Source organism: Corythoichthys intestinalis, chromosome 20, assembly GCF_030265065.1.
Source record: "Corythoichthys intestinalis isolate RoL2023-P3 chromosome 20, ASM3026506v1, whole genome shotgun sequence".
In the NCBI taxonomy this organism is placed as follows: Eukaryota; Metazoa; Chordata; class Actinopteri; order Syngnathiformes; family Syngnathidae; genus Corythoichthys; species Corythoichthys intestinalis.
Genome location: NC_080414.1, coordinates 12,604,294 through 12,616,738, shown reverse-complemented (window position 1 = coordinate 12,616,738; position 12,445 = coordinate 12,604,294). Strand labels below are relative to the sequence as shown.

The 12,445-nt window shown below is 40.8% G+C and overlaps 1 protein-coding gene across 1 annotated transcript in view; it reads left to right on the top strand.

Moving 5' to 3' along the window:
• Positions 1-12,445, top strand: part of drosha (drosha ribonuclease III) — a 502,261-nt gene that overhangs the window by 141,024 nt on the left and 348,792 nt on the right. Inside the window, exon 4 of the mRNA XM_057823946.1 lies at positions 1,344-1,415. The gene's annotated coding sequence lies outside the window, so the exon portion shown is untranslated. The remainder of the gene's footprint in view (positions 1-1,343; positions 1,416-12,445) is intronic.

The window sequence follows — 12,445 nt, the reverse complement described above, 5'->3', positions numbered from 1 at the left end:
ACGATAACGGGCTAAAAACGTGTTTTGGGACACTAAAACATAACGAGACGAATGCCAGTTTTCACCTGACCAGGCGAAAATGAGCATTAGTTTCCATCGCATGTTCACAATGTGTGACATTTAACGTGTAGTTTTTAGTTAGCCTGCATCGTAGCAATGTTTGGTTGTGTGTGATGTGACATGCTGCACCCCCCCCCCCCCCCCCAGCCTAACTCGTCACTGTACAAAATCACACTGATGAAAAAACAGTGTCTGCTTTAACTAAAACCATCCAAACATTTATTGGTTTTCATGTTTTAATGAGGATAGTATCCAAACAATGTGATCAATCACATTTAATATTTTGTGGCCCCCTTTGGCAGCAATGTCTTCAACCGGACGCTTCCTGTAGCTGCAGATCAGTCTGGCACCTCGATCAGGACTAATCCTGGCCCATTGTTCTCTACAAAACTGCTGTAGTTCAGTCAGATTCCTGGGATGTCTGGCATGAATCGCTGTCTTTAGGTCATACCACAGCATCTCGATGGTGTTCAAGTCTGGACTTTGACTTGGCTACTATTTTGTTCTTCTGAAACCATTCTGAAGTTGATTTACTTCTTTGTTTTAGATCATTGTCTTGTTGCAGCATTCATCCTCTTTTTAGCTTCAACTGTCTGACAGACGGCCTCAGGTTTTCCTGCAAAACATCCTGATAAACTTTTGAATTCATTCCATTAATGATTACAAGATGTCCAGGCCCCGAGATAGAAAAACAGCCCCAAATCATGATGCTCCCTCCACCATGCTTCATGGTAGGGATTAGGTGTTGATGTTAGTGAGCTGTTCCATTTTTCCTCCAAATATGACGTTGTGTGTTATTCCCAAACAATTCAACTTTGGTTTCATCAGTCCACAAAATATCTTGCAAAACGTCTGTGGAGTGTCCAAGTACCTTTTTACGAACATTAAACGAGCAACAATGTGTTTTATTTATTTATTTATTATTATTATTTTTTAATAAAGACAGCAGTGGCTTCCTCCGTGGAATCCTCCCATGAACACCATTCTTTGCCATAGTTTTATATATAGTTGATGTGTGCACATAGATATTGAACTGTGCCAGTGATTTCTGTAAGTCTTAAGCAGACACTCTAGGGTTCTTTTTTTACATCTCTGAGTATTCTGCGCTGAACTCTTGGAGTCATCTTTGGTGGACGGCCACTCCTTGGGAGACAAGAAACGGTGCTGAACTCTCTCCATTTATAGACAACTTCTCTGACTGTCGATTAATGAATATTCAGACTTTAAGAGATGGTTTTGTATACTATCCCAGATTTATAGAAATCAACAATCCTTGATTGCAGGTCTTCAGACAGCTCCTTTGACTGAACCGTGATGCACATCAGGCAGTGCTGCTCATCAAGACCTCTTACCAGGTGTGTGTTTTATAGTGGGCAGGGCAGCTTTAAACCACCCATCAGTGATTGGGCACACACCTGACTAAAATTGTTTGGTAAAAAATTGGTTTCAATTGCTCTTCAAGTCTCCTTAGGCAGAGGGTTCACTTAGGCTAGGTTCATACTACAGGTCCGAATTCACAAATCCGATTTTTTTGTCATATCTGTTTTTTTGGCGTGCCCGTTCAGACTGCCTTTGTCCATTGAGACCGTTCAAGTATCACGCATGCGCACTAATTCGCATTCCGAGATGCGCTCAGCAAAAACCGCATGCGCAGAGGCATCAAAACAAATTACACATGCTAGCTGTATGTCATTCCAGAGTGATCATATTTTGATTTCCAAAAAGAGGACACAAATAACAGACATTAATAATCCTCGTTTAGTCTTATATTCAAAGTTTATACGGACTGATAGAACGCATACACGCACACACATGAGCCTTGACGTGTGTGCGTGAAATAACGTGGGTTCATCAGTTTGCCCTTATTCGGCCATGTGTGCTGTAATGAAATATTGCTCATTCGGCGCACAGAATGAAAATCGAAAATTGTAAGGCTTATTCTTTTCTTCATGTTATTTTTTTTATGACTGTGTGGTCAAGCGCGCTTCGTGCTTAAAAGCAGAGTTCAAGCTAGGCACTAATGCCTACATGGCTGCCGTCCTCCATGCCTCTTACTCTCTGCTGACATAATTGCTGCATAAATCCCGATTTGGGACTCTTGACAGTTCAGACCGCCAGTCACCTTCTGAAAAAATGTGGCCCAGATCGGACTCTGAACCACATATGAAAGTGACTCAGACCGGATTTGAAATGGTCCACTTCTATGCGACTTGTCCCGTTCAGACCGTCAAGTTAATGCCTGACTCAAGTCGGAAAAACACGAAAAAATCGGATTTGTGCATTAAGACCTGTAGTATGAACCTAACTAGGGATGTTACGATCATGTTTTTTTTTGCTCCCGATCTGATCGTTTTAGTTTGAGTATCTGCTGATCCCGATATTTCCCGGTCCGATTGCTTTTTTTTGCTCCCGATTCAATTCCAATCATTCCCGATAATTTTTCCCGATCATATACATTTTGGCAATACATTAAGAAAAAAATGAATAAAACTCGGACGAATATATACATTCAACATACAGTACATAAGTACTGTATTTGTTTATTATGACAATAAATCCTCAAGATGGCATTTACATTATTAACATTCTTTCTGTGAGAGGGATCCACAGATAGAAAGACTTGTTACTTTGTATATTGTGACTAAATACTGCCATCTAGTGTATTTGTTGAGCTTTCAGGAAATGATACTGCAGCCTTGCCACAATGTATGATGGGAAGTGGAACCATGACTGTGCGTAGTGCTAGCAAGTCATATATCTTCTCTGCGTTGGGAAATAAAATATAAGGTGTAAAGAAAAAGATCAAATGCGACCTTGCTTCCCCACATTGCTTCCCATGATATTTCTAATCGTAGGGAGAGGGATTGTAAGGCTTTAACCAATTAAAATAAGCCTCCAAAGGCTGCCAAAATTCACTCTACTTATTTAATGCTGCCTTTTATCTCTCTATATAGGTAAAATGGCACCATTACAGATTGAGGGCGATAATGCGTGAGTGGGTCGTGCATGAATTGCGTTACATTTTTTTAACGTGATACATTTAAATAAACTTATTACCGCCGTTGTTGGGATAAAGTTGATAGCTCTACCTTAAGCCTAAACTAAAGACTCTGGATGAGTGTGACATATTATGTCTGTAATGTTAAATACAGTTAGAAAATGATTTAATAATTAAAAAAAAAAAAAATATATATATATATATATATATATATATATATGTTTATTTTTTTAAAAAGGCATGGCCGATATTTTTTTGCCGATTCCGATACTTTGAAAATGACGTGATCGGACCCACATCTCTAAACCTTAGTTATTTTCCCCCTTATGTCATTGTTTTCATGCTATCCTCATTAAAATATGAAAACCTATTAATTTTTGGGTGGTTTTAGTTAAAGCGGACACTGTTTTTACATCTGTGTGATTTTGACAAAGATCAGATCACATTTGATGGTAATTTTATGAAGAAATGTGAGAAATTCCAAAAGGCTGAGATACCATTTCATACCACAGTATAATATAATATATGCTACCTAGCTATAAGTAGCATTACAAGAGCATTATGACTTCAGTGATCATCTCATTTTTGTGTACGTCTATACGATTAATCGCAGTTAATTGCAAAAATCTTTTTTTTTTCTTTGCAAAAATTTTTTTTCATTATTGCCCAGCACTAAAAAAAACGTGTCGTTTTCAAATCTCTTGTGAAAGCACAGCACACCTTATTAAGACCCCTGTGGACTATTCCGAACGGTGAAAAAAAAAATTAATCTCCTTCACAGGCGCAGCTTTGGGTGATTTAGCGTCTATTGATGGCGGAACGCTATCTGTGTTTGCGGCTTTTGATGTTGTTGGGCGCGACTCCCCGCCGAGGACGCTTCGCCCGGCTTCCGGCACGTTCGGCGTTCTTCCCGCCGCCTAACAATGCGAATAATTCGCCTCCGCGCGCTCGCCTCCAGAGTTAATTGAGGGATCTTTTTATGTTTTCAATTAGCGCCTCCTTTTTCTTCTTCTTACACGTCTGACATTTGTTCTAATTGCACAAGAAGCGCGCCGGCATCACAACAACAACCTTTATTTTCCCGTCAATCTCCCGGAGGCGTGAGAAGGAGTTTACGAATAATTACTAGTGCGAATGGAGAGGAATAAAAACATTTCTCTGGTCTTCCCGTCCTGGAAAAAAACACACGGATTTCTCTCAGGATATCATTACGTGAAATATCGACGCCGTCGTAGGCCGCTCTTATTCCGCCTCGTTAGAGCGCGCCTTCGTTAACTATGCGTTAACTTCAAATCAAAGCCCGACGCTGAGCGTGACTTTGCTCGCCAGCGCTCAACTTATGACTTTCCGGGAGGAATCGATGGCGTGCAGACCACCTGATGAGAATATAACGTGATGACCGGTGATGAGGAAGGCTTCGGTGAGACACAAAATGAAAATTTAGACATCTTCAGCACTTTGTGGGAGTAAAATTAGGCCAAATTTGTCTTCCAAAGTACCACAGCCTGACTTGTGAATAGTTTAGAACTGGTCGAGGCAATTTAATTTGATACTAGAAACTGCAATTTCTGGAGAAATTACTCTGGGTCTTTGCTGTGTGGAGCTAAAGATCTTAGCCCCGTCCAGGGCTATCAACAGAATGGACAAACATGCAATGGCATTAAACAAAGTAAATGCCATTAGAATTATGTACACATTTAACATGATGAATTTTAAAGAAAAAGAAAGAAAAAAAGAATACAAAGCAATTCTGATATTTTTTAACAAAAAATGAATTATCTAAAAAAATGAAGAAGTGGTTTTGCATTTCCTAAGATTTGATTGCATCAGTAATGATACAATGGAGGTTCAGGGATTCCCCTACAATCAAAAGATTGTGGCGCACCGCCACACCAAAATAAAAGCCACCACGCCTGGCAAATGAGATGTACAGTGGGGCAAATAAGTATTTAGTCAACCACTAATTGTGCAAATTCACCCACTTGAAAATATTAGAGAGGCCTGTAATTGTCACCATGGTTAAACCTCAACCATGAGAGACAGAATGTGAAAAAAAAAACTAGAATATCACATTGTTTGATTTTTAAAGAATTTATTTGCAAATCATGGTGGAAAATAAGTATTTGGTCAATACCAAAAGTTCATCTCAATACTTTGTTATGTACCCTTTGTTGGCAATAACGGAGGCCAAAAAGCTTTTTACACACTGTTGCTGGTATTTTGGCTCATTCCTCCATGCAGATCTCCTCTAGAGCAGTGATGTTTTGGGGCTGTCGTTGGGTAACACGGATTTTCAACTCCCTCCACAGATTTTCTATGGGGTTGAGATCTGGAGACTGGCTGGGCCACTCCAGGACCTTGAAATACTTCTTACGAAGCCACTCATTTGTTGCCCTGGCTGTGTGTTTGGGATCATTGTCATGCTGAAAGACCCAGCCACGTCTCATCTTCAATGTCCTTGCTGATGGAAGGACATTTTCACTCAAAATCTCTCGATACATGGCCCCATTCATTCTTTCCTTTACACAGATCAGTCGTCCTGGTCCCTTTGCAGAAAAACAGCCCCAAAGCATGATGTTTCCACCCCACCCCTTCACAGTGGGTATGGTGTTCTTCGGATGCAATTCAGTATTCTTTCTCCTCCAAACACGAGAACCTGTGTTTCTACCAAAAAGTTCTATTTTGGTTTCATCTGAGCATAACACATTCTCCCAGTCCTCTTCTGGATCATCCAAATGCTCTCTAGCGAACCGCAGACGGGCCTGGACGTGTACTGGCTTTAGCAGGGGGACACGTCCGGCAGTGCAGGATTTGAGTCCCTGGCGGCGCATTGTGTTACTGATAGTAGCCTTTGTTACTGTGGTCCCAGCTCTCTGTAGGTCATTCACTAGGTCCCTCCGTGTGGTTCTTTGATTTTTGCTCACCGTTCTTATCATTTTGACGCCACGGGGTGAGATCTTGCATGGAGCCCCAGATCGAGGGAGATCGTCATTGGTCTTATATGTTTTCTATTTTCTAATAATTGCTCCTACAGTTGATTTCTTTACACCAAGTGTTTTACCTATTGCAGATTCAGTCTTCCCAGCCTGGTGCAGGTCTACAATTTATTCTCTGGTGTCCTTCGACAGCTCTTTGGTCTTGGCCATAGTGGAGTTTGGAGTGTTACTGACTGAGATTGTGGACAGGTGTCTTTTATACCGATAATGAGTTAAAACAGGTGCCATTAATCCAGGTAACGAGTGGAGCCTCGATAGACCTCGTTAGAAGAAGTTAGACCTTTTTGACAGTCAGAAATCTTGCTTGTTTGTAGGTGAGCATATACTTGTTTTCCACTCCAATTTAGAAATAAAGTCTTTAAAAATCAAACAATGGGATTTTCTGTTTTTTTTTTTCTCCATATTCTCTCTCTCATGGTTGAGGTTTACCCATGTTTACAATTACAGGCCTCTCTAATCTTTTCAAGTAGGAGAACTTGCACAATTGGTGGTTGACTAAATACTTATTTGCCCCACTGTGCAATGGAGAACAGGGCAGGGAGAACTGATAGGTTGCTTTCTCATATGAAAATTCTGTTCTATTGCTATATAAACATGGAACTCAGCAAAAGAAAGATTAGACTCTTCTTTCAGCAGGAAAAAAAAGTAAGTTCTTTTTCCATTCTTTAGAAATCAGCATTAGAAAATAGCTTAGTTTGAGCAATTTTCCAATTTCTAATGAAAAAAAAAAACAAATTGAGCTTTTTGTGAAAGCATACATTTCAAACATAACTTTAACACAGCTATTTTTTGCTTTAGTTACATCCCAAACATCTGAGTAATGTTTTCCTTTTACAAAATAAACCACAAGACAAATTTAGCTTTTGATTGCAAAGTAATAATTTATTTACACATACCTAACTGAGAGATGACGCTGTTGTGGCCGTGACAGCCGAGTAAACTTTTCCCTCATCGCTGCCTGTCTCATAAAGATGGATTTTTTTGAGTCTCTGCGGGGTCTGCTCGGCGAGCAGCACGGACTCAACGGCATCGTCTGCTGCACTGGTGGTCCTGGTCGTTCTGCTCGGTCGTCCAGCGCCTGGCATCCCGGGCATCCTCTAGGTTGTTCTCCATTCGGTCGTCTTCCACAGGCGCGCCGGCCATGCGTCCCGGCCGTACGTTGCCGTCGAATGGGGTTGCGGGTCTTACCAAATGTGCTACTGCCCTCCAGTGGCCAGTTTTATTGCTTTTAAATGGATTTTCAGCTTTGTGCTTTGGAGCTAAGTTGAATCAGAACCCAGAGATGTCTCTTGTATAAATGATGTATAAATACGCAGTGTTGTCACGGATTACATAAAAAAGTAATTTAATTACTGATTACTGATTGCACCTCAAAAAAGTAATCTTGTTACTTTACTGATTACTTTATTATCAAAGTAACTAAGTTACTTTAAAAGTAACTTATCAGTTACTTTTTACCAATTTTTCTCCTTTTGCTGCCTCAACATAAAAATAACAAAAAAATGTCATAACATGTAATTGAGTTTTTCACATAATCTTTGAGTTAGCGGGGGTTTAATTAGTCTATGGAGTTGATTTCAACCACCATTGACTCGCCCTAGCTTAGCCATTCCGGAGCCCTAAAACTAACAAATAACTGACAAACTGCATGAAATTTGTTTAAATCAACTCCAACGACTAATTAAACCCCCGCTAACTCCAAAATTAAGCCTAATGGAAAAAATTCTGAAATTCCCCTTTGCAATAACGACCTAGCCGTTAAAATGTTGTCTATAAAAGTTGTAAAGCAATAAAAAAAAAACAACAACAAAAATTAATGAAAGTTTTCATAATGGGTCAAAATCATTTTTCGAACAGATCATGTGACTAGCACCTTGGAGGCTATCCTTTGCTTAGCCATAACTATACCAGAGGAGGCAAGATGGATATTTAGAATTTCTTTAAACCTAAGCTTTCAAACGCGACCAACAACAACTTGAACAGTTGATTGAACTCGAACAGTGTCAAGATGTGTATATATTTACACTACTGGCCAAAAGTTTGGAGACACCTCAAAGGTGGATATTTTGAAGAATGTAGAATACAAAACCTGTTTTCAGTTATTTCACTTTTTTTTTTTTGCCATTCCACATGTTCGTTCATAGTTTTGATGTCTTCAGTGAGAATTTACAATAGTAGTGAAAATATATAAAACGCAAAAATGAAGAAGTGTGTCCAAACTTTTGACTTTTGTTTCAGAGTCTTCAACATGCTTTTCCCCCAGTCCCACAAATGTAAAACTCTGCCTATGATTACAAACTCCAAGTATAAAATGTACATAATTTCACATATTATAAAGGCTGGTTACAAACTGTAGAAGTGCTGGCTGTCTCGTTACCTGTCGGCTTTGTTTGGAGTTTTTTCGCGTTGTGCTGTAATTCCAAGTGCTTCCTTGTTGAATTGGATGTCGAGTTTTTAGCGGTCAGCAGTCTTTCTGAGCCAGCGCAGAGTTTGCAACGCATAGAGATATTTTTGTCATCTTTACTGGACGGAAATGTGAAGTAATGGCTGTATCTCCAGTGAGCGTTTGTTAGCCATTTTACTGTTAGCATCAGGCTATGTTGTTGACCGCCGTGGCAGACGGCGCGCACACAGCATGGTAATACACGTGACCTGTTTTTTTTTTTCGATGAGAAAACGTGAGATGTGATGTCACTCCCAAACTCAAGAGCAGTATTTTCTATTCAAATGCTCTTCGTACATGACTACAATATTCTTAATTCTACATACAGTATGAGGCAACAACAAAATAGTAATACACAGGCACTGAGGAAACTAACTTTAATCAGATTATTGGCTTGGAAAAATGAGCGCGTTAGATTGCTCTTTACTGAAAGAAAGTAATCAGATTACAGTAACGCGTTACTTAGTCACTGGCAACACTGTAAATACGTCTTTGGGACACTGAAACAATTAAAAATAGAACGTATTTATACGTTTTTTGGAGCAAAAGAATTAAGTTGATTTTAGGTCGCTAGTGGCTTTGGTTTTGAAAATATTTGAATTTTAAGTTTCTGAAAATAGGCCCCCTACAGAGCGGCCCCGCGCCTCGTTTCCCGTCAGCTGATAGTGAAGTCTATGGTATGACATTAAACTTCAACTTCACACTTGCACAAACAACCTCGACGCACTAGCATTTATTCCTGATTATTTCATGCAAAATCGCATGGCCGTCAGAGTATCATCACCGGATTTACCGGTCGACATTGTCAAGGAAAAACGAATCTTCATCCGCCTTCCCCGAAGCGGCGAGTCGCTCACCTGTGCAAGAAAACAAAATGACAAATGTCGCCGTCGCACGATTCCCTGACACGTTTGATTCTCCGCGGAAACCGTGCTCAGCTCACCAGAAAAAGCGCATTTTCCTAAACAAATGATAAACGCCGGCTTTAGTTGAGCGTATCGGAAGTCGATTGTTCCTCTTTATTCTCGGCGCGGATGTTCTGTTATAGCCGCGCTACATTTGCAGGTGACCTTTTCCTGGCGGGTATAATCACATTTTTTTTTCCCGCTCTGACATTTCGTCCAATCAGCCGGTTAGCGTTTTGTTCACATGTAAATGACGAGAAATGAGACTTCGGTGCATGTACTCCCATTAACCCATTCAATGACAGCGAATGACGTTAAATAAATCTGGGCTGGGAGGAGCGGATGAATGAACGGTGATAGCACACAAGATTTTGTTAGTCTTATAATAATTGTGACACTTGTCCCATTAAGACAACTGAGAGGACACATTTGTTGCGGCTGCTTGTCACTGCCACCCGCCTGCCAAACGTCAAGCTGACGGAAGAACGTCGGCGCAATCTGTTTACGACGTGACAAAATCTCTTAAATGGCAGTGGCCGTTCGCCCTTGACGGGATGTCACGCATCCGTTCCCAACCTAAAGTGCCTCGGGGAGGAAAATGCTTATCTGATGGTGTTGAAGACAACTAAGGAGGAAATGGACGCTCTGTTTAAACACTTTTAGATGCTGTCTTGAAAATAAGTACAGTGTATCACAAAAGTGAGTACACCCCTTGCATTTCTGCAGATATTTAAGTATACCTTTTCATGGAACAACACTGACAAAATGACACTTTGACACAGTGAAAAGTAGTCTGTGTGCAGCTTACAGTGGGGCAAATAAGTATTTAGTCAACCACTAATTGTGCAAGTTCTCCCTCTTGAAAATATTAGAGAGACTACTATTGTCAACATAGGTAAGCCTCAACAATGAGAGACAGAATGTGGAAAAAAAAACCCAGAAAATCACATTGTTTGTTTTTTAAAGAATTTATTTGCCAATCATGGCGGAAAATAAGTATTCGGTCAATACCAAAAGTTCATCTCAATACTTTGTTATGTACCCTTTGTTGGCAGTAACGGAGGCCAAACATTTTTTGTAACTCTTCACAAGCTTTTCACACATTTTTGCTGGTATTTTGGCCAATTCCTCCATGCAGATCTCCTCTAGAGCAATGATGTTTTGGGGCTGTTGTTGAGCAACATGGACTTTCAACTCCCTCCACAGATTTTCTAAGGGGTTGAGATCTGGAGACTGGCAAGGCCACTTCAGGACCTTGAAATACTTCTTACGAAGCCACTCCTTTGTTGCCCTGGCTGTGTGTTTGGGATCATTGTCACGCTGAAAGACCCAGCCACGTCTCACCTTCAATGCCCTTACTGATGGAAGGAGATTTTCACCCAAAATCTCTCGATACATGGCCCCAGTCATTCTTTCCTTTACACCAGACATGTCCAAAGTCCGGCCTGGGGGCGAAATGCGGCCCGTGCTCCAATTTCATCCAGCCCCCAGCGTCTGTCATAAAATAAATAACGTCTGGCCCGCACACAGACTTAATAAATTGGTCAGCAGTACCTGCTACCAGCATATGAAGTAGCTTACACACTAAATGCTGCTCCTCACAACAACAAGCTGGATAGGGGCCCTCAAGGACCGACGTTGGCTACCCCTGTTCTACGTAAAGGACATCAGCCAAGTTCGGCCCCCCACATTTTTACCACACCAAATCTGGCCCCCTTCGCAAAAAGTTTGGACACCCCTGCTTTACACGGATCAGTTGTCCTGGTCCCTTTGCAGAAAAACAGCCCCAAAGCATGATGTTTCCACCCCCATGCTTCACAGTGGGTATGGTGTTCTTCGGATGCAATTCAGTATTCTTTCTCCTCCAAACACGAGAACCTGTTTCTACCAAAAAGTTCTATTTTGGTTTCATCTGACCATAACACATTCTCCCAGTCCTCATCTGGATCATCCAAATGCTCTCTCGCGAAACGCAGCCAGGCCTGGACGTGTACTGGCTTCAGCAGGGGGACACGTCTGGCAGTGCAGGATTTGAGTCCCTGGCGGCGTATTGTGTTACTGATAGTAGCCTTTGTTACTGTGATCCCAGCTCTCTGTAGGTCATTCACTAGGTCCCCCCGTGTGGTTCTGGGATTTTTGCTCAGCATTAATATCTAAACCCCTGGCAACAAAAGTGAGTACACCCCTTAGTGAATGTTGTCACTATTAACATACAACATGTCAACTGTCAATATTTTGTGTGGCCACCACTATTATCCAGAACTGCCTTGACTCTCCTGGGCATGGAGTTGACCAGGGCTTCACAGGTTGCCACTGGAATGCTCTTCCAATACTCCATGACGACGTTGTGGAGCTGCTGGATATTTGAGACTTTGCCCACCTCCACCATCTGCTTGAGGATCCCCCAAAAGAACTTCTATTGGGTTCAAGCCTGGAGACATGCTTGGCCTGTCCATCAAGGCCCCTTCGCTCCCGGCCGTTTTACTGGATTTTTACTGATTTTGCAAGGCCCACAGAAAATTCTGTTTTATTGCTATATAAACATGGAACCCACCAAAAGAAAGATGCGACTCTCTTCTTCCAGCAGAGAAAAAAGTTAGTTCATATCTTTTTTAGGGCTGTCAAACGAGTGAAATTTTTAATCAAGTTTATCACAGCTTAAAAATTAATTAATCGTAATTAATCGCAATTCAAACCATCTCTAAAATATGCCATATTTTTCTGTAAATTATTGTTGGAATGGAAAGATCAGACAAGACGGATATATACAGTGGGTATTTGAAACACTGCCAATGGGTTTTCCCATTGGCAGTGTATCAAATACTTGTTCTCCCCACTGTACATTGTACATGCACATGTACATAAGTACTGTATTTGTTTATTATAACAATAAATCCAGAAGATGGCATTAACATTATTAACATTCTTTCTGTGAAAGGGATCCATGGATAGAAAGACTTGTAATTCTTAAAGGATAAATGTGACTTTGTATATTGTGACTAAATACTGCCATCTAGTGTATTTGTTGAGCTTTCAGTTAATG